General features: G+C 44.8%; 1 protein-coding gene across 1 annotated transcript in view; it reads right to left on the bottom strand.

Annotated features, from left to right (window-relative positions):
* LOC124549065 (parathyroid hormone/parathyroid hormone-related peptide receptor-like) overlaps positions 1–22,882 on the bottom strand; it is a 498,163-nt gene extending 475,281 nt beyond the window's left edge. The window contains exon 1 of the mRNA XM_047125217.1: positions 22,863–22,882. The gene's annotated coding sequence lies outside the window, so the exon portion shown is untranslated. The remainder of the gene's footprint in view (positions 1–22,862) is intronic.
* Between the last annotated feature and the right edge of the window lie 804 nt (positions 22,883–23,686).

Below are 23,686 nucleotides of genomic sequence, written 5' to 3'. Positions count from 1 at the left end.
TGCATGGTGATCATATCCCATATTGATGTCGGGGTACATGCGCAGGAAACAGTGGCGTTTAGTAGCACATGTGTTTCTGGACGGTTTTCTCAACTTATCACCAATACCGTGGACTTACAGATCTGTGTCATGTGTGTTCCCAATGTGCCTATGCTATTAGCTCCAGTTTTGTGTAGCGCCACGTTGTGTGGCACCACATTCTGCAATTATTCTTAATTTATGAGCATAAGTGTATTCCATAACGCTGTAGTAGCCGTCGCAGTGCCTGTTCCTTGGGTCATGGACGCATGTCTGTAAGAAGATTGCATCGTTCTGCTTCACAACACAACACAACACAACACTGCCATATCGAAACAGGCTTCATCTGTGGTACGTATATAGGCAATGGTAAGCATATGGGCGATGGTCCACCAGCTGGGACTAACGGATCCACGTTTCGTGCTGGCGTTCACCAATGCCTCACCGACAACACACAGAGGAATATCGGCATTCGAGTACGTCCGAAAGGGCAGAATGATTGATCTCCAGGTGGCAAGCCTGTCGTTCCGCGACACTGCGGTTGGGAACGCTGTTTCAGGAGTGGGGCGTATGTGGAACTAGTGGAGAGCAGACGGCCGACAGGGTAATGGACAATAAAAACTGACGAAAATATCAAACGACCGCAATCTTCTCCATTTGGTCGTAAAGGACATAACAGCTTCGTCCAGTGTTGGCGCGACGTTAGAGGACTGCAGCCAGTGTGGTCATGTCTGTGTCGGTGGATCGACGCCGTCTTCTGCAGGCTGGACTGGTGACATGCATGCCATTGCATCGGATTGCATTCACCAAAACCCACCAACACCGAGGATTGAAATGGGCACATGAACGTCGTTACTGGCATGTTGAGTGTCAAAATGCAGTGTTTTCGGATGAGTTCCATTTCAGCTTGTCCTACAGTGATGGGCCCATAAGCGTTTGATGTTGCTGTGGTGAACGCACCCAGGCGGAGTGTATTTTTGAGCGTCATAGGGGACAAACGCTAAGTATGATGGTTTGGTGCACCATTGCCTCCTACACTATGTGATCAAAAGTATCCGGACACCTAACTGAAAATAACTTACAAGTTCCTGGCGCCCTCCATCGGTAATTCTGGAATTCAATATGGTGTTATCCCACCCTTAGCCTTGGTGACAGCTTCCACTCTCGCAGTCATACGTTCAATCAGGTGCTGTAAGGTTTCTTGAGGAATGGCAGCCCATTCTTCACGGAGTGCTGCACTGAGGAGAGGTATCGGTGTCGGTCGGTGAGGCCTGGGACGAAGTCGGCGTCCAAAACATCCCAATTCTATAGGATTCAGGTCAGGACTCTGTGCAGGCCAGTTCACTACAGGGATGATATTGTCGTGTAACTACTCCGCCACAGGCGGTGCATTGTGAACAGGTGCTCGATCGTGTTAAAAGATACAATCGACATCCCCGAATTACTCTTCAACAGTGGGAAGCTAGAAGTTGCTTAAAACACCAATGTACGGCTGTGCTGTGATAGTGCCACACAAAACAACAAGGGGTGCAAGCCCCCTCCATGAAAAATACGACCACACCATAACACCATCGCCTCCGAATTTTTCTGTTGGCACTAGACACGTGGAAGATGACGTTCACTGGGCATTCGCAATACCCACACCCTGCTATCGGATCGCCACATTGTGTACCGTGATTCGTCACTCCACAAAACGTTTTCCCACTGTTCAATTGTCTTATGTTTACGCTCCTTACATCAAGCAAGGCGTCGTTTGGAATTTACCGGCGTGATGAGTGGCTTATATGAGCAGGCGCTCGACCATAAAATCCAAGTTTCCTCACTTCACACCTAACTGTTAGAGTACTTGCAGTGGATCCTGATGCAGTTTGGAATTCCTGTGTGATGGTCTGGATAGATGCCTGCCTATTACAAATTATCACCCTCTTGACGTGTCGGCGGTCTCTGTCAGTCGACAGACGAGATCGGCCTGTACGCTTCTGTACTGTACATATTCCTTCACGTTTCCACTTCACTATCACATCGGAAACAGTAAACCTAGGGATGTTTAGGAGTGTGGAAATCTCGCATACAGACGAATGACACAATTGACACCCAATTACCTGACCACGTTCGAAGTCCCTGAGTTTTGCAGAGCGCCCCATTCTTCTCTCTCACGATGTCTAATGTCTAATGAGGAGTACCTGGCAACAGGTGGCGGAACAATGCACATAATATGAAACACATATGTTTTTTTGGGGTGTCCGGATACTTTTCATCACATAGTGTATCTCTTGAGGTCAATCTGAACCATTACCGCTACATCAGGGAGATCTTACAGCCTGAGACACTGCGCCTCCTGCAGGCCGTTTTACTTGCCATATTTCAGTACAGCAAAGCCCGACTTCAAGTGGCGAGGAAGTTGCAAGTCGTTTCCGGGAACGACGTGTACCTCTGATTCCCTGGCCTGCCCGTTCGTCTGACATGTCGCCTGTGGAACATGAGTGGGATATGGTCAGTCGGAAACTTGTTCTTTCAGATCCTCCTGAGCCACATACGATGCATTGTGCGTTGAGGACGTGCCTACAAACCACTTGCAGACACCGCAGACACACTGCGTGTACTGGCCTGTAATGAAAATCATTTGTAGTGTCATGTCCCTAATTAGTTGAATAAATTTCATTGTTACCACATCTCTTGGTCTTCGTGTTTCCACACAGTAGTGTACATTACCAGGGTTATAACACAAAAGAAAATACTTTTTATAGCACAGTTGTAGGGCAATACGTTAGTAATGTTGCGGCATCAGCTATAGGCCAAATCGCACAGCCAATCAATGGGGCGTGCAAGCGATCTGCTAGGTGCTGAAACCTGCCAGTACAGAAGTCGACCATTTCAGTGGGCTGTTTTTCCACATGCCGTAGCACAACGCTGCACTGCCGCCTGCTACATAGGATCAGAACTACCGAACTTTCTGTTTAATAAAAGTTTATTAGTCGCCACGGCAATGCAATTTACACCATATTCGGGGTAAAGTTTTGGTAAATGACAGGGGGCAGGTTCCTGTCAGAAGCAGTCGAGACCAGAGCATTTAAATATGCTCTACACTCAGCCGTTAGCAAGACTTGTTATGGGAATCACGAATTTTGCCGAGGCTGTGACAGTCCTCACGCCAGCTACTGGTCCGATGTGGGGTTGAGCAGCTGTATCAGCTACGCAAAGCCGCTGGGCGATGGTTCGTCAGCTAGAACGAATGGCTCCAGGTCTCGTACCGGCGTACAATTGGAGGCTACCTCTGTGTGTCATCTTCTGACACTCCAAGGGCCCTTGGTTCAGTTTAGGGCGTTTACAAACCTGGGCGCTTGCCTGGAGCAGAGTGTCAAATAATTTTTATTCAAAATAAAAAGACATTTCAGTCGTACTGCAGACGCCAGTGATCGCTCATTTGGAAAACATTTTGTTACCTGGGGCCGACGGAACAGTTTGGTAACGAATTTGGCGGTTTTTGTCGATGTGGTTTCCGCAGTGGTGGGAGCGAACCACAGCATCTCATATGACCTGCGGTGACCGCCAAAACCTCTAATTTCGTACCGAAATTGATGTAGTTGTGCTGAAAAAAAAATACTTTCAATTTTTATTTGCGTCCTGAATCCAAAATATAAAATTAGGACAGCACGTTGAATACCGGTAACGGCGAAAGGCGCTATTGCTCTTAAAATAGGGCACCGTCGCTTCCGTCATTCAATCTTCTTCAGTTGAGTTGTTTACTTCATTTTTAATTACGTCAAAGTCGACCACGTGTTCATTCTTGCATTGTAATGAGACCCTACATAGGATTAGAACTACTGAACTTTCTGTTTTACAAGAGTTTATTAGCCCTCACGGCAATGAAATTTACACCATATTCGGGGCAAATTTTTGGTAAATTTTGTAAACCTGAAATACTGTAAATGAAAAAAGCTGATTTTTCAAATGTTTTCCCCTTACTTGAAATTCATTACTTGCCAGCATATTCATTGGAGTCAATTTTTATGGCGCTAAACACGCAGTCACCGTAGCTACGAACAGTGCTGAAAGTTGCCTAATATGTCTTAATACTGAGACATATACTATATGGTAATATTCTACAAGTTGACAAAAATAATGCAACCAATGTATTTAAATTTCAAAAATGCGCAGTGAGAATAATATGCAGCATAGTATCCACAGTTTTTTTTTTATCTAGCTTCAGAAAACTGAAGGTTATGACTGTGCAGTATCTAATGCCTATCAAGAACAACTATTTTAGATAACAGCAGTACAGCAGCAGTATAACATGTCCCATAACCACACTCATCAGTAAGTATAAAAACATACGAATATGTTTTGTAAACAAATCATTTAAACTCTTCACTGCCATGCCTTAGTGTTTACCAGATCTACAGTTAAAAAAATTAAAGTTTTCCATTAGAATTGAGTACTTCTGAAGTTAATAAGTTTTCAACTGAGGCCAAAAAAATGGTGTGATTGCAATTTCCGTGCACGCTATAATTTCAAAACCAGATTGCTCCACTCCCTAAAACTAGCGCTTCCCACAGTTTCAAAAGAAAACATAACAGCTACTACGTAGTTATATTTTAGAAGTGAGTATTTCTACCTGAACTGTGGCAACATGTGTACAGTCACCATCGCGATTTCGGCCTGTCGTGCCTTTCTTAAGTGACAGCTCACTACACAGTGATGATCGTTGTTTGTAAGGGGACGCTGTCCTCGTTTCCAACATGTTTACGTAACTATGCATTCAATATACACAGTAAATCATAATTCTTCCTCACTTATACAGGGTTGAGAAAGATTGTGGCAAGAAATTTTAACCCTGGGTAGCTGATGCCAGGAAGAATCAAAATTACTAATGATGTGTATGTCGACAGCACCATTTTTAAACTACGGAAACCTGGCGCCCGGCGCTCCGATTGGCCGTGCCATTGCCCTGTTGCTGTTCGTCAGTTGACGGGCAGCGCTATGGTTTTTGGTTCACACATACAAACGTCTTTCGCCCCGCCACTGCCCCAACGTGATACGCACACGTGTCGAATAGGTCTTGCTGTTTGTCTCCACCTCACTTCAGACGCATTCACACGTAAGCTTCGTTTCGGAGCATACACACGTCACCTGCGATTTAGTCATACAGTAAACATGGCGGCACAGTATTCTTCTGAAGAACAACGAGATATGGTTTTTGTTTATGGACTAGCCGACGGTAATGCGCATGAAGGTTGGCGGTTGTATGAAAAACGGTACCCAGCAAGTCGCCACCCACACCCGTTTACAGCAATTCAGCGGCTACTTGACGAAACACGCTCTTTAGCGGGATATCATGGTGATGCTGGAAGACCTTGAACACGACGGGATGATGCATTTGAACAGACTGCTCTCGAGCGCTTCGAGGAAGCACCTACGACAAGTACTCGAGCTGTTGGACACAACGTGGGGGTAACTCATCAGTTAGACTGGCATGTTTTGAGGGATGACGACCAGCATCCATTTAGTTTCCACCCTGACCAAGACCTAAATCCCGCGGCGAACTACGAACACAGGCTAGGGTTTTGTTGGTGGTTTCTGCGGCGTGTTGCACGAGATACCTACTTCGCTGCCATTGTGTTGTTCACCAACGAGTGCAACCCGCATCAGGATGGCCTTTACAACACTTGAAACGTTAATTAGTGGGCAAGGGGAAACCCTCAGGTCACGTACATCCATGGACACCAGGAACGATTTGCGCTCATCTTTTTGCAGGCATTGTGGATGACCATCTCAATGGGCCGGTCCGTCTACCTCCTCGACTTTCTGCGGCAAATTACCTTCACCTTTTGCAAGAAACTCTACCTAGCCTGCTGGAAGATGTCCCCCGGACATATGGCTACGCATGTGATTGCAGCATGATGGGGTGGCCACTCATAATAGTCGTGCTGTGCGCGGATGTTTAAATGTACTCTTCGACGGCCGGGTCATTGGTAGAGGTTTTTGTAGGACATGGCTCCCGTGCGATCACCAGACCTCGCGCCACCAGGCATTTTCCTGTGGGGATTCTTCAAGGTTCTAGTTCACCCACCCAGACGTAGACCACCTAGAAACGAATAGCAATTAATGGATCGCATTCAACATGTCGCCAATCACATCAGGGCAATGCCAGGAATCTTTGAAAGAGTTTGGCGGAACACCTTTCGACTTTACCAAGCTTGTGTCGCGTCACAGGGTGCCAGTTCGAGCACTTGCTTTAAGTAAACAATATCCTAGCTAGAAAAGAGGCCCTTTTCGGGGCTGAAACTATTTGTAAAACACTTTCTGTACGTGAACTAACAGCTGTTGACAGATTTGTTCTCGGTACGTCTTATCATGAAACTATAATGGATGTGTCGAGACCTCGGAGGATTCGCCCCCAGAGTGGAAGGCTGGCGCGCTGCCACCGAGCGTGCGGGTCGCCTTCGATACATCGCGATCTCCGGCAGGCGAAGCATTAGCGGTCATGCGTTGTCCAGAACATCCGACAACAGGGCAATGCCGCGGCCAATCGGACCGCTTGGCGCCAAGTTTCCGTAGTTTAAAAATTGTGCGTTGTTGACCTACACAACATTAGTAATTTTGGTTCTTACTGGCATCAGCTATCCAGGGCTAAAATTTTCGTGACACAGTTTTTCTCCACCCTGTATAGAGGGGTCCAGGAAAATGTAGACACTCTTTGACAATTAACATTTTTGCAACAAAATGACAAAGGGTAATGCTTGTTTCCCAACAGTTCCTGCAGAAGTGACGTGATTTTGAAGTCACGCGCAATGTCGACGACCGCATGATCGGGTATCGACTTCGTGACAAGGAAGAATATGAATACTACTGCTCTTCGATTCACTCGCAGCAATCCAAGTTGCCGTGTTAGGTTTCTACCTAAACACACACTCGGCAGGCGTCACATATTCGGAAATAAAGAGCAAAATTTTATGTGGAGGAAGAACATGAATTTTATTGTTGCTCGTTTCAGTCGCAGTAATTTAAGCTGTCCTCTTAGGTTCCTGCCTAGCCAAGTACTCTGAAATAGCTATGTATTTATTTCGTCCTTTGTTCTCATAACATACTGAATGTAAATAACATCCTGTATTGCAGAACATTCTTTCGTAAGAAAGTAAAAGAATGTGTTAACAATGCTAACAGAAAAAAAAATTGGATATATCGGGATGCGAGCCGACAACTTTCGATTCCACCACCCACGACTTTATTTATTAGGCTCGCACTTAATCTGGCGATGTTTAACTCCGGTCTTTGTTATCATATTCTATCTTTAAGGCCTGTATCGCTGATGTGTTAATAAGTGATATTTAATGACACGCATGAAATCTTGTGAGAGGCCCGTATGGAATGCTAATGAAAGTAGATTGCCGATGATGCGGTCGTCGATATTGTATGTGACGTCAAAATGACGTCAAGTTTGCAGGAATTGTAGTGAAACGAGGGTTACCCATGACATATCGTTGCAATTTTGGGCGGCAGCGTAGTTCCCTATTTTCTCGACAGAGCCTGGCGTGCGTTTTCCAGCAGAAAACAGTGCAGCAGTGAATGAAATAAGTTCGTCGTTTAAGCAACGCAGGGCCAAACTGAAGTGGTACTGGAAGTACGAAAATCGATGGAGGTACAACGACAATCAATATGTACAACAATTTATCATATTAGGGATAAATCCGAAGCTGGCGGTACGGTTCAGGATGTGCATAAGAGAACGTCTGCAACATTTTACTAAGTCACCTCAAAAATCTGTGAACCAGGGTGCCCGGAAACCGTGTGCGGCGGCACGGTTCCTTTCGTCCTTTTTACCAGCTCATACTATACGCCACCGTACCATTGAAAGGCTGGGCTCCGACTATTAGACTGCTGTAAGCATTCTACACTCCTGGAAATGGAAAAAAGAACACATTGACACCGGTGTGTCAGACCCCCCATACTTGCTCTGGACACTGCGAGAGGGCTGTACAAGCAATGATCACACGCACGGCACAGCGGACACACCAGGAACCGCGGTGTTGGCCGTCGAATGGCGCTAGCTGCGCAGCATTTGTGCACCGCCGCCGTCAGTGTCTGCCAGTTTGCCGCGGCATTCGGAGCTCCATCGCAGTCTTTAACACTGGTAGCATGCCGCGACAGCGTGGACGTGAACCGTATGTACAGTTGACGGACTTTGAGCGAGGGCGTATAGTGGGCATGCGGGAGGCCGGGTGGACGTACCGCCGAATTGCTCAACACGTGGGGCGTGAGGTCTCCACAGTACATCGATGTTGTCGCCAGTGGTTGGCGGAAGGTGCACGTGCCCGTCGACCTGGGACCGGACCGCAGCGACGCACGGATGCACGCCAAGACCGTAGGATCCTACGCAGTGCCGTAGGGGACCGCACCGCCACTTCCCAGCAAATTAGGGACACTGTTGCTCCTGGGGTATCGGCGAGGACCATTCGCAACCGTCTCCATGAAGCTGGGCTACGGTCCCGCACACCGTTAGGCCGTCTTCCGCTCACGCCCCAACATCGTGCAGCCCGCCTCCAGTGGTGTCGCGACAGGCGTGAATGGAGGGACGAATGGAGACGTGTCGTCTTCAGCGATGAGAGTCGCTTCTGCTTTGGTGCCAATGATGGTCGTATGCGTGTTTGGCGCCGTGCAGGTGAGCGCCACAATCAGGACTGCATACGACCGAGGCACACAGGGCCAACACCCGGCATCATGGTGTGGGGAGCGATCTCCTACACTGGCCGTACACCACTGGTGATCGTCGAGGGGACACTGAATAGTGCACGGTACATCCAAACCGTCATCGAACCCATCGTTCTACCATTCCTAGACCGGCAAGGGAACTTGCTGTTCCAACAGGACAATGCACGTCCGCATGTATCCCGTGCCACCCAACGTGCTCTAGAAGGTGTAAGTCAACTACCCTGGCCAGCAAGATCTCCGGATCTGTCCCCCATTGAGCATGTTTGGGACTGGATGAAGCGTCGTCTCACGCGGTCTGCACGTCCAGCACGAACGCTGATCCAACTGAGGCGCCAGGTGGAAATGGCATGGCAAGCCGTTCCACAGGACTACATCCAGCATCTCTACGATCGTCTCCATGGGAGAATAGCAGCCTGCATTGCTGCGAAAGGTGGATATACACTGTACTAGTGCCGACATTGTGCATGCTCTGTTGCCTGTGTCTATGTGCCTGTGGTTCTGTCAGTGTGAACATGTGATGTATCTGACCCCAGGAATGTGTCAATAAAGTTTCCCCTTCCTGGGACAATGAATTCACGGTGTTCTTATTTCAATTTCCAGGAGTGTACATCCTCAAGAGAAAAGAAGCGCGAAGAATACTCCGTTCTCATTGTTCATTTTCTTTAGGTCGATAAAACTGTGAACTGTGAACCCGTTGCAGCAGATCGCCGGTAGGAAAGCCGAGCAGAAACCTACCGTACTGCAACACGCACCAGACTGCATACAACGTAACTATTCTAAGAATTGGGAAAAGGTCTTGATTTTGAATGAAAGATGAAAATACTGGCAAAACTTCGGTATATTCTGAAGTCAAGAATTACACGTTCGTTGCCAAGCCCATGCTAATCCTAGCACAGTCAAGCAAAAACCCTTTCATTCACGTTAGCGTATTTCCCGAAATCTGAATAGCTAGTAAGCTTTGATTGTTTTTAAATGAAACTGCTCGCCATATTATTAAGTTTATCAGTGTCTAATGCACTCAAGTTTTTAGTCACTTATCTGCTCAGTATGCCACTCGGAATTACTGTATTTTCTTATATACAAATTTACTTAATAAATCAGTACTTTCTAAAAAATCGCAACGGAATAAATATGCCTTCACTTTAAAGCATTTTTGAGACGTATAGCACAACTAAAACCGACAAACTATAACTTCATTCGGAGCTCATACTACACGCCACCGTGTCATTGAAAGGCTGGGCTCCGACTATTAGACTGCTGTAAGCATTCTATATCCTCAAGAGACGAGAAGCGCGAAGAATACTCCGTTCTCATTGGTCATTTTCTTTAGGTCGATAGAGAAACAGTATACTCGCACATTAGTCCGCGCTTTTGGTGACTAACCAATCAACACATAACACACTTTCGAACTGTACTTTTGCCCGCAATAAATATTTAACATTCTGATATTTTGTTTACACTTTACGTTATTAACTATTTTCATTTACACTCGAATTATTTTCCTTTTATCATAACCTTACTTAACATATGATGATACGAAATTCCCCGTCGTCTGCGTGCAGACTGTCTTAAAAATTTCTCACGCTAGTTCGTACAGCGTTTATCAGTAGAACAATGATCTACAATTTACTTTAGACGACATTCATGCGTCATTCACACTACTAAAACCATATACAAAACTGTACAAAGATAAATAAACAAGAAATTCTTCAAGAAATAAACAGAACAATTCACAAAAACATTCTCTTGACCTGCCTCTTGAATGTCTCTGAGCACTACTGGACTCTGGTGGAAGAAACTTCCATGTACTCGACTGAACCCGCTTTAGACCTTCTATCGCTCTGCACGCATGAGTCATTCTCCCAATACACAGGCTCTAGACAGGGGCGATAAAAGGCGTTACGCCTCACGTTGTAAGCTGATCAAGCCCAGGACGAATTCTGAAGGTTACAAAGTGGAAAGTGTACTTTCCAAGCTCGTTGCACGCTATGAACGAGGATGACTCGGATCTAAGGATGGAGTACTGCGATTGGTTTGAAGGCAAGCTTCGTGAGGATGAACGGTTTTCAGGGATGGTTATCTGGTCTAACGAGGCACAATTCAGACTGAACGGTACAGCAAACCTCCACTACTGGATGTACTGGGCTCCTGAAAATCCTCACGTTCACATGGACAAACAAGTTAACCTACCAGGTGTTAATATGTTGTGTGGTGTGTCATCGTTTGAGTGGCCCGTTCTTCTTTGAAGGTACCGTAACTGTTGAGGTGTACGACTATTTTCATATGCTGCAAATATCGATTTTACCTGCCATCTGAGAGATTTTACCTACAACAAGATGGCGCTCCACCTCATTACCGCAGAGACGTCAGAACCTACTTAAATGAAGATCTACCAGGACCATGGATAGGTCGAAGAGGAGCTGTTGAGTACTCACCACGGTCTCTAGACCTTACATCTCTTGACTTCTACCAATGGGTGACCTTGCAAAATAAGTTTATTAACAGAAGCCAGCTGCACTGAACACCTAAGCAAACCATCGAGGCGTCCTTTGCAGCTATCACACCGGCAACAATGACAGCCGTAGTTCCATCAACAGTCCAGAGGGGACGACGCTGTCTGGCCGCTAATGGGGTCGCTTTGAACACATAAAGTAACATTCTCCCCGTGCAAGAACTGTAACAGAAATCTTCAAATGTACGTGAAATCTTATGGGACTTAACTGCTAAGGTCATTAGTCTCTAAGCTTACACACTGCTTAACCTAAGGACAAACACACACACCCATGCCCGAGGGAGGACTCGAACCTCCGCCGGGACCGGCTGCACAGTCCAAGACTGCAGCGCCCTAGACCGCTCGGCTAATCCCACACGGCAAGAACTGTAAGTCATTTTGTTCCATAAATATTAACTATCAAAGAGTGTTTTCGTTTTTCTGGACCCCTCTGTATAAGAACGTGGCACTTCGTGTAGTGATTTCTGTACAGTTCATGTCATCAGTGCACTTAGTTTTTACTCAGCGTCCAGCAGGAGTAGCGCCTGATAACGATCGCGCATTGAGACCCTTCACTGTGATCTGTCACTTGAGAATGGCGTAACAGGTCGAAATAGCGATGATAAATGCATTTAATCATACTACGAGAAGAAAATATTGCCATTTGTCTATTTTTTCTTATTGTTACGGAGGAGGTGCTAACATGCAGGTTTTGAACCACCTTCCTCTCTGTCTCGTCTGTTCATGTAAACTTGAATGTACTTACTGTCTATGCTAGCGTGTAGGCTGCAGCCGGAATTCAAAATTCCGTGCTAACCTATAGCTTTGCCGCCGGCTTATTAAAGGGACAGGATCTCGAGTTGGCTGTTTATCAATCGATTGGCCATGTTTGCTCTCTCAACTCGACATTATTGCAATGGTTACTTACTCTTTTATTCGATAATAATCACAGCAGATTATTTAATTTCCGTCACACTCGCAATTTAATATAGGCGATTACTTCTTTTGGCCATGGAGTACTATGCACTCTGTTGACATACCAGAACGTGTAGTCTATTACGAATATGACTTTAGGTATTCGTCTCGTACATAACAAGAAACGTAGACATGATTCTGATAATAGCTGTGGTACATTTTCATGATATATAATAGTCGGGATTTCGAACAGCCCGTTAGACTACTTGGAGTAGAGAATGAAACGTTCAATAAATTGAATTTGGCTCTAAACTACGTACAACTTGACTAAACATGTTTAACGATACAGGAACCCTTTTGTAAACATAGTTGCATCCAATATTTTTGCAAATGCACTGGAAATGGAAGCTGTGGATTCTAACGCAACTGGATAATCTGATGTTTGTATGTGTTTGTCGGTGAAATGAGGCGGTGTTCGAAGCTTTCCTTTCATCTATCACAGTTACCGGAAACTTCCACATAAAGAAAAAAAAAAACAATACATTCCTAGCAGTCTTTCAAGAGCGAAGAGCGTTAAATAGAGATTTGTTGCACTACTACGAAACACCAGAGTAATTGCAGGAATATTATGTTAAACAATGAGATTGTAAATATTGACCATGCGGCAAAAAACATGTCCCATAACTCACGGTCACTTGTTGAAAATGTTTCGGTATCTTTAACGTTTCATGGTTTATTAAGAAATATTAACTACCTTATTGTGAATAAAATTCCTTTGAATATGTAACCACATCAAACAGAAACTAAAGTCGTTATTGAAAGAGCCTTACTCCAAATTTAAACAAAATGAGTTAAGCACGATATTAGATTCTATACACACAGATACGACTTTCTGCAAGAAAAAGGTGTTACTCCTGGAATAAATCGCTTTCAATGGTGATCATCTTCGCATGGCATCTGTCGAGTGCCTAATGTTCTATGCTTTACGTTTCGCTTATCGTAGTTCAACTGTTAGTATTTCTAAACATGTGTTGTGAGAAGTACTGAGTTGGAACGTAGTGAAATTACCAATAAAAGAAAGAAAGGAGGACGTAATGCTGGAAATTACGAAAAGAATGTTATAAAAATAGGAAGAGCTAAAGGTGATTGCTATATTACCTGTAAAGAAAACCTTTTTCAGAACGATAAACCGGTGAACGATGCAAGTTAGGTACAATGCTTTCACAGCTATATCAACGTTTATTATTACTTTTACCAGTGTACCGGGTGATCAAAAAGTCAGTATAAATTTGAAAACTTAATAAATCACGGATAACTGTAGATAGAGAGGTACAAATTGACACACATGCTTGGAATGACATGGGGTTTTATTAGAACCAAAAAATACAAAAGTTCAAAAAATGTCCGACAGATGGCGCTTCATCTGATCAGAATAGCAATAATTAGCATAGCAAAGTAAGACAAAGTAAATATGATGTTCTTTACAGGAAATGCTCAATATGTCCACCATCGTTCCTCAACAATAGCTGTAGTCGAGGAATAATGTTGTGAACAGCACTGTAAAGCATGACCGGAGTTATGGTGAGGCATTGGCGTCGGATGTCGTCTTTCAGCATCCCTAGAGATGTCGATCGATCACTATACATTTGCGACTTCAGGTAACCCCAAAGCCAATAATCGCACGGACTGAGGCCTGGGGACCTGGGAGGCCAAGCATGACGAAAGTGGCGGCTGAGCAGACTATCATCACCAAACGACGCGCGCAAGAGATCTTTTACGCGTCTAGCAATATAGAGTGTAGCGCCATCCTGCATAAACATCATACGTTCCAGCAGGTGTTTATCAGCCAGGCTGAGGATGATGCCATTCTGTAACATAACGGCGTACCTCTCACCCGTCACGGTAGCAGTCACTGACGTTTTGTTGTCCAGCGCTATATGTCGGACATTTTGTGAACTTTTTTTTTGTTCTAATAAAACCCCACGTCATTCCAAGCATGTGTGTCAATTTTTACCTCTCTATCTACATTATTCCGTGGTTTATTAAGTTTTCAAATTTATACCGACTTTTTGATCACCCGGTATATTACGTCTGAAAATAGGATGACAAAGTAACGTTATATTCGTTTTCCTTCCTTCTAGCTGCTGTGGCAGGTGTTTTGAAAAGTTCACGGAAGATCTACATCTACATCCATACTCCGCAAGCCACCTGACGGTGTGTGGCGGAAGATACCTTGAGTACCTCTATCGGTTCTCCCTTCTATTGTCAGTGAAGACTGAATGACATAAAGTGTGCCGTACTGCTTGCGTTTCTCATTTTGGTTATTGTGGTCCAGAAGATATGCGGGGAACTGGTAACAAGAGCCGTGCTATGCCATCTGCATATGTGAAGCTCATTCACGATCACATAGCCATTTCCTGCGCAAGAGTAACTGCACTCTTCACATGGATTTAGAAATTCGACTTCCAGGCTCACAGTTGAGGCTATGTACGAGTTGCTGCAAACAAAACATCCCAGTTCTGGCATTACATTTAAGTATTACGCCAAATATTTCAGGAAGCATTTCAATTTATTTCGTATACACAACATGAAAAATGAATGCATGTATGCCATGAAGGCATTTCTAAGAAAAGAGCAAATGAAGTGTACTCCTTCCTGTTTGATTATATGAAAGAATGTGTCCCAGCAAATGTTGAAGAGCTACATTTGCTTCCGACGGCCACACAGAACAAAATAAGCATTAGTATATGCTTCGAATGTCTGCGTCTATCGCGGCTACTAAATTTTAATGAAGTGGAACAGTATTTTTCCTGTTAGATAACATTCGTATAATGTGTGACAGGAAATTTTTCGTGGTAAAACAGGTACCCAGATGAGCTGTCAGAATATATACGGTGAAAGAATATCGTTAAGTGTTCCCAGAAATAATACGTTCACCACAAAGCTAAAAGAACCTAATCTACAACCTCTCTGGTGGCTGTCGCATTGCAGGAAAGGGGCGGTTGTCGGAAGAATAACAAGATAGACATGTTCCAGGAAGTCGAGTATCAACCGTAATCCTTTATGCAGTTTGAACATAGTTTTACAGTCATCTGTTGTGGCTGCTGAATACATAAGAGGGCTAAAGATGCATACATTCAATCATTTACAAGTATCAAGAATAGTTTTGGATCACACCGGTTCCCGGAATTCCTGAAGATAGCCGTTGACTGTGGATATTGTATCACTGTCACAGTCCCTTTGACTGTTCAGAGATGTCACTAAACCCGCCCAAAAATGTAAACAACCATGCATGAGCAGCACCTATTAGACGGAGAGGGTCCGACAGCCGATCAGTTCCCGTCATTCCACCAGGAAGGAGGTACACGGCTCGTGTTGTCCTGTTTCAGAGGAAACAACTCAGCCAGAAAGATCCGGGCAAACACTGAGAGTGGTATTATTGGTAGTTGGGAGCTCCAACGTTAGGCGTTATGGGGCCCGTCAGGGACTTGGCTGACAAGAAGGGAAAGAAAACCAAGTACACTCCGTGTGCATACCGGGTGGAGTCATTCCAGATGTGGAAGGGGTTCTCCCGGATGCCATGAAGAGCACAGGGTGTAGCCAACTGCAGGTGGTTGCTCATGTCGGTACCAATGATGTGTGTCACTTTGGATCAGAAGAAATTCCCTCTGGTGGAGGTTCTGAATCAGAGGCTCAGACGGTTCCGCGACCGTGTAGGCTGCAGATTCCTCGACTTGCGTCAAAGGGTGGTTGGGTTTCGGGTTCTGCTGAATAGGTCAGGTGTCCACTATATGCAGGAGGCAGCTACACGGGTAGCAGGGGCTGTGTGGCGTGAACTGAGGAGGTTTTTTTAGGTTAGAGAGTCTCGGGAAAACACAAGAAGGGCTTCAGCCACGAAGGGTGCAGGCTGAATACAGGCTAAACGTAGATACAGGAACCATTGGTATAACAGTTGTAAATTGTCGTAGCTGTGTTGGGAAAGTACCAGAGCTCCAAGCGCTAATAGAAAGCACTGATGCTCAAATCGTTATAGGCTCTGAAAGCCGGCTAAAGCCAGATATAAGCTCAGCCGAAACTTTTGCGAAGAACCTATCGGTGTTCCGAAAGGATAGGCTAAAGATGGTTGGCGGGGGCGTGTTTGTTGCTGTTAGAAGTGGTTTAACTTGTCGCAAAATTGAAGTAGATACTTCCTGTGAGTTAGTATGGGCAAAGGTCATTGTTGGCAACCGGAATAAAATAATAATAGGATCCTTTTACCGACCTCCAGATTCAGATGATACAGTTGCTGAAAGGTTCAAAGAAAACATGAGTTTGATTTCAAACACGTACCCGACTCATACGATAACATTTGGTGGTGACTTTAATTTACCCTCGATATGTTGGCGAAAATACACGTTTAATTCCGGAGGTACGCATTAAATATCATCCGAAATTCTGCTAAACGCATTCTCTGAAAATTATTTCGAACAGTTAGTTCATGAGCCCACACGAATAGTAAACGGTCGTGAAAACACACTTGACCTCTTAGCAACAAAGAATACCGAGTTAATAACGAGCATCAAACCCGATTCAGGGATTAGTGAACACAGGGTTGTCGTAGCGAGAGTGAATATTGTAATCCTCAAATCCTCCAAAAATAAACGAAAAATATACTTATTCAAAAAAGCAGATACAAATTCACTTGAAGCCTTCCTGAGAGACAATCTCCACTCATTCCAAATTAATAATACAAGTGTAGACCAGATGTGGCTTGAATTCCGAGAAATAGTGTCGGCAGCATTTGAGAGATTTATACCAAATAAATTAACAAACGACAGAGCTGATCCTCCTTGGTACACAAAAAGGGTTAGAAACAAAGAAACAAACATGCCGAATTTAAACATATGCTAAATCCCAAGATCGGCAATATTTTACAGAACCTCGAAATTTAGCGCAGACTTCAATGCGAGATGCTTATAACAGTTTCCACAACGAAACTTTGTATCGAAACCTGGCAGAAAATCCAAAGAGATTCTGGTTGTATGTGAAGTATGTTAGCGACAAGAAACAATCAATGCCTTCTCGGCGCGATAGCAATGGAGATACTATTGCAGCCAGTGTTGCCAAAGCAGAGTTATTAAACACAGCTTTCCGAAATGCCTTCACAAAAGAAGACGAAGTAAATATTCGAGAATTCGAATCCAGAACAGCTGCCTACATGAGTAACGTAGAAGTAAATATCCTCGGAGTAGTGAAGCAACTTAAATCTCTTAATAAAAGCAAGCCTTCTGGTCCAGACTGTATGCCAGTTAGGTTCCTTTCGGAGTATACTGATGCATTAGCTCCATATTTAACAATCATATACAAGCGTTCGCTCGACGAAAGATCCGTACCCAAAGACTGGAAAGTTGCACAGGTCACACCAACATTCAAGAAAGGTAGTAGGAGTAATCCACTAAATTACAGGCCCATATCGTTATCGTATATGCAGCAGGATTTTGGAATACATATTGTGTTCAAACATTATGAATTATCTCGAAGAAAACTGTCTATTGACACACAGTCAACATGGGTTTAGAAAACATCGTTCGTGTGAAACACAACTAACTCTTTATTCACATGAAGTGTTGAGTGCTATTGACAAGGGATTTCAGATAGATTCCGTATACTGTAGTGAAATTGCGTGCTTATGGAATATCGTCTCAGTTATGTGACTGGGTTTGTGATTTCCTGTCAGAGAGATCACAGTTCATAGTAACTGACGGAAAGTCATCGAGTAAAACAGAAGTGATATCTGGCGTTCCCCAAGGTAGTGTTATAGGCCCTTTGCTGTTCCTTATCTATATAAACGATTTGGGTGACACTCTGAGCACCCGTCTTAGGTTGTTTGCAGATGACGCTGTCGTTTATCGACTAATAAAGTCATCAGAAGATCAAAACAAGTTGCAAAACGATTTAGGAAAGATATCTGAATGGTGCGAAAATTGGCAGTTCACCCTAAATAACGAAAAGTGTGAGGTCATCCACATGAGTGCTAAAAGGAATTCGTTAAACTTCGGTTACACGATAAATCAGTCAAATCTAAAAGCCGTAAATTCAACTAAATACCTAGGTATTACAATTACGAACAACTTAAATTCGAAGGAACACATAGAAAGTGTTGCGGGGAAGGCTAACTAAACACTGCGTTTTATTGGTAGGACACTTAGAAAATGTAACAGATCTAGTAAGGAGACTGCCTACACTACGCTTGTCCGTCCTCTTTTAGAATAGTGCTGTGCGGTGTGGGATCCTTACCAGTTAGGACTGACGGAGCGCATCGAAAATTTCAAATAAAGGCAGCACGTTTTGAATTATCGCCAAATATGGGAGAGAGTGTCACAAAAATGATACAGGATTTGGGCTGGACATCATTAAAAGACAGGCTTTTTCTTTGCGACGGAATCTTCTCACGAAATTCCAATCACCAAATTTCCGTCCGAATGCGAAAATATTTTTTTAACACCGACCTACACAGGGGAAATGATCACCACGATACAATAAGGGAAATCAGAGCTCGTACGGAAAGATATAGGTGTTCACTCTTTCCGCACGTAATACGAGATTGGAATAATAGAGAATTGTGAAGGTTGTTCGATGAACCCTCTGCCAGGCACTTAAATGTTATTTGCAGAGTATCTAAGTAGATGTAGATGTAGACGTCTAGATGTTCAATACCGCGCTTCGATCGCGTCCGCATTACTTTGTGTCCAAGCGTCTCGGAGTGGGCGCTGATGACCTCGATGTTGAGCGCCCATAAACCCCAACACACACACACACGCGCGTCTCGGAGTGAACCAAAGCGGTGTTGTTCGGACGTGGAGGAGATACAGAGAGACAGGAACTGTCGATGGCATGCCTCGCTCAGGCCGCCCAAGGGCTCCTACGGCAGTAGATGACCGCTGCCTACGAATTATGGTTCGGAGGAATCCTGACAGCAACGCCACCTTGATGAACAATGCTCTTTGTGCAGCCGCAGGACGTCGTGTTACGACTCAACTTCATTCCCGACGTCCATGGCGAGGTCCATCTTTGCAACCACGACACCATGCAGCACGGTACAGATGGGCCCAACAACATGCCGAATGGACCGCTCAGGATTGGCATCACGTTCTCTTCACCGGTGAGTGTCACATATGCCTTCAACCAGACAATCGTCGGAGATATTGGAGGCAATCCGGTCAGGCTGAATGCGTTAGACACACTGTCCAGCAAGTGCAGGGAGGTGGAGGTTCCCTGCTAGTTTGGGGTGGCATTATGTGGGGCCAAAGTACGCCGCTGGTGGTCATGGAAGGCGCCATAACGGCTGTACGATACGCGAGTACCACCCTCCGACCGATAGTGCAACCATATCGGCAGCATACTGGCGAGGTATTCGTCTTCACGGACTACAATTCGCGCCCTTATCGTGCACATCTTGTGATTGAGTTCCTTCAGGGTAACGACATCACTCGACTAGAGTGGCCAGCATGTTCTCCAGACATAAACCATATCGAACATGTCTGGAATTGAATGAAAATGGCTGTTTGTGGACGATATGACCCACCTAAGGGATCTACGCCGAATCGCCGTTGAGGAGTGGGACAATCTGGACCAAGAGTGCCTTGATGAACTTCTATATGCCACGACGAATATAGGCATGCATCAATGCAAGAGGACGTGCTACTGTGTATTAGAGATACCGGTGTGTACAGCTATCTGGACCACCACCTCTGAAAGTCTCGCTGTATGGTGGTACAACATACAATATGTGGTTTTGATGAGCAATAGAAAGGGTGGAAATGATGTTCATGTTCATCTCTATTCCAATTTCCTGTAAAGATTCCGGAACTCTCGGAACTGAGGTGATGCAAAACTTTTTTTGGTGTGTGTATTTCCAGCAGAGTGTATGTTTCTAATTTTGGAAAGGCCGACACTGGACCAGTGGCTGTTAACAGGAAAAAATGCAGGATGTTTATCGTTTGACTGATTGTATTGCGCATGAATATAGGTATTTTTACAGTAATCCGTAGAAATATCCTGTTCGTAACACTGCTGCTACTGCTGCTGCTGCTGCTGATTCAAGATCAATGAAACCGTTTTGTATGTAATTTGATTAGAGTTACAGAACTGTGAATAAGTGTGAGTAAAAAAAAGAAATAATCTAAAACACTACCAAAAACATAACTTGATCATGCATATGAATTACTTCCTCAAGAAAGGAAACTTATTCTAGGATTCTGGACTTAATTTCTTCAACGCTACAGTAATGGCTAACATTGAAAAGTCCCCTCTCCTACATTCCATCTACTCACCTGCAGAATGTTTTCCTTCGTTTGCTAAAACTTAAGATTTTGGAGTACAGTCCTTTAACAAATGAAATGATAATTAAATCGACACTCTAGCTGCAAACAGGCGTTGATTGAAAAGGTCTGGGATCTCCTGCTTATATGGCAGACGCTCTATACATCTAGGCCACCGGGGGCACAGAGGAGAGTGCGCCTGCAGGAACTTATCCCTTGCTCGCTCCCCGTGAGACCCACATTCCCAACATGTCCACTCCACTACATTCGTAGTGCGCCTAATAGAGGTTTGCCCATCACAGTCATTACTCGTGGCAGATTAACCTACCCGGCCATTGACCTTGTACGAACACACACTCTATGCCCCAAGTCGTACGGGACTTGGTAGATTAATCCGCCACGAGTAATGAATGTGACGGGCAAACATCTGTTTGGCGCACTACGAATGTAGTGGTGTGGACATATTGGGAATGTGGATTTCACGGGAAGCGTGCAAGGGATAAGTCCCTGCAGGCGCAGTATACTCTGTGCCCTCGGTGGCTCAGATAGATAGAGCGTCTGCTATGTAAGCAGGTGATACTGGGCTCGAGTCCCAGTTGAGGCACACATTTTCAACATGTCCCCAATGAAATATATCAACACCTGTTTGCAACTAGGGTGTCGGTTGAATTATCATTTCATTCTAGAGAAGCTGCACGGTCATTAATAGTATCTGTTCTTTCGGGAACGGATACTATCTTCATATATACCTTTAACAAATGACTGTAACAATTATGAAACGAACAGCTGACCTGCTCAGGTTGCCCTGGAAAGAGCTACTGAAAGTACGGTGAAAACGTCGACTTTAATAGTTATCCTAGTTTCAAAATACGGTGACCTAATACCCAAACGGATTTCATTCAGATAGACAGGGGTCCGCAGAACGCTACGAAGTTGTATAAGTCTTAAACACCACTCTACTCCAGTAGAATGATTGAGTGATTATAAAATTTCGATCAGTTTCGAGGAGCTGCAGGTGCTGAAATGGACGACAGGGTATTGACTTCTGGAACGATATAACAAACTGAACCAGCGTGTGTTCTGAAGAACAGTTACGCGTTATGGCAAGCATTTTCGATTATACAGGGTGTAGCTAAATTACCTTTATATATTTTGAGGACAGATTCCTTCCACCAAATGAAGAGCGTAATGTCTAGTAAACATGGAGTCTAAAGTACCACACTTTAAAAGGTATGAGCCCTTGTTCACCTTCAATATTGTGAAACATATTTATTCTACTGCAAGCTCTTTGCTTTACATATTTTAGGAGGAGGCAGTATGGACCAAAAGAAGGTAAGATTTTCCAGTAAACATGGGCTCTAAAATGCATAATTTAAGAGCTATGAACATTTGTTTATCCTCATTACTCGCTTCTGTTGGACAAGTGCTAATAGCTTTTTGTGTTTTCATTTTAGATCCGATGTTTACTTGCCATTTTTCTTTGTTCTGGTCCATAGTACCACCTTCCAAAATACTGTACAGGATGGCAGCCAGTCAAGGAATATTTTAGGGAACTGGTTTATTTCAAAGGCCCAGTGGAATCTTTACCAGTTTTCTCCCCAAGTAATTCATGCCGTGTCTACGTGACACAAGTCGCTTGCCTTTCAGAACCGAGGCGGTTCTGTCCGCCACTGATCTTAGCCAATAGCGTGCGCGGGATACCGATCACGTGTGTGGACGCCAGAGCGTCCTGCGGAGCAGAACACACTTGCTTCTCTCTCTTGTAATCCAGACCTCGAGCAGAGCAGGCGTCTTTTTGGAAGGCACGGCCTCCGGCTCTGCCTTTCGCGACCGGCCACCAACGTAAGTTAACATGAACCACTTCCCCTTCCGCTGCGCATTTTAATTAATTATTCGACCTCCTAGACTGGCCTAAACTTGCTACCTTCCGACCCTAGGCGCGCCCTTTGTACTCCGTATATTGAAATATATCCTGTTCATTGTACGTAATTCCCTGTTTTGTCATTTAACGGCAGCCCTGGATGCCCACTATCAAATCCTGACCGCTCAACCTCCTGCACACTGCCGCCACGAGGCATATTTAACAGCCTTCTTTCCCCTTTCCTGCCAAGCTACACATTAACATCGATTGCAGAAGTCCCTTAAAAACATCTCCTAACATTACAATTGGTGTCAAAAGTGGCACGTTAGCGTCTGTATAACTTTACAATTGGTGTCAGAAGTGGGATGTAACAATTATAACCCCCATTCCTGGCACGTTAGTGGCACGTATAACATTACAATTGGTGCAAAGAACTTGCTGTGGAAAAGATGTTTTTCTCAGTATCGATTTTTGTTTTGTTTTGGTGTAAGGAACTTGTCCTCGAAACATGTAAAGGGAATTTAGTTACATGCTGAATATAAGATACAGGAAGCTGCTGGAAACTTACCTGGAGAAGCACTAGCAACACAGCTACCTCTCCTGCTGCGAAGTGCGATACCTGGTGCGCACACACACTGAACGGCGAGCTGTGGTGTTCCGGCCCGTAGCGAGATTCGCACGCGTCCCGCTCCGCTGCCGGCAGAGCACTGTAGTGCGTGTGTTTGTCGGCGCCTCACTCGCGGGTCCGAGGCCGGCCGGCGGGCAGATAATCCGTGACGTCACCACAGCTGCCGCGGACCGCGGGACGCGCCGGGGCCACGCGCTGCTGAAGGAGCGTCTGACATGCTGGCTGGGACCAGGCCAGACGCCGAGGTCGGGGCACCAGTCACCCAGCGGTGGCAGGCGTGAGATTCGCAACATTGGGGGTTTGGACGTAGTCCGACAGTTTATACGAGGGGCGTTTGAAAAGTCCGTGCAAAGTCCGAGAGATGGCACCACCGGCGCGTATCGAGGTCATGTTTAGTTAGTAGCATCTTTGGAAAGAATACACACCAAGTTTCAGCCATATTGGTCTATTTCTTTGTGTTTGGCATTCGTGTGAATCTAGGAAGTCGAGTGATCGTCAAAAAATGGACGAAAAAGAATTTCGTATGGCGATTAAGCATTACTTTATGAAAGAAAAAACGCCTCAGGAGACCAAAGAGAAGCTTGATAAACATTACCGTGACTCTGCACCTTCGATTAGAACAGTTTATAAGTGGTTTCAAAATTTTGGAGTGGTCATATGGGCACAAGTGATGCTGAACGTTCTGGACGCCCTTTGGAGGTTACGACTCCAGAAATCATTGATAAAATGCATGATGTGATAATGGATGACAGAAGAGCTAAGGT

This window comes from Schistocerca americana, chromosome 1, assembly GCF_021461395.2.
Source record: "Schistocerca americana isolate TAMUIC-IGC-003095 chromosome 1, iqSchAmer2.1, whole genome shotgun sequence".
Classification (NCBI taxonomy): Eukaryota; Metazoa; Arthropoda; class Insecta; order Orthoptera; family Acrididae; genus Schistocerca; species Schistocerca americana.
This window is presented reverse-complemented; position numbering and strand designations above follow the sequence as displayed.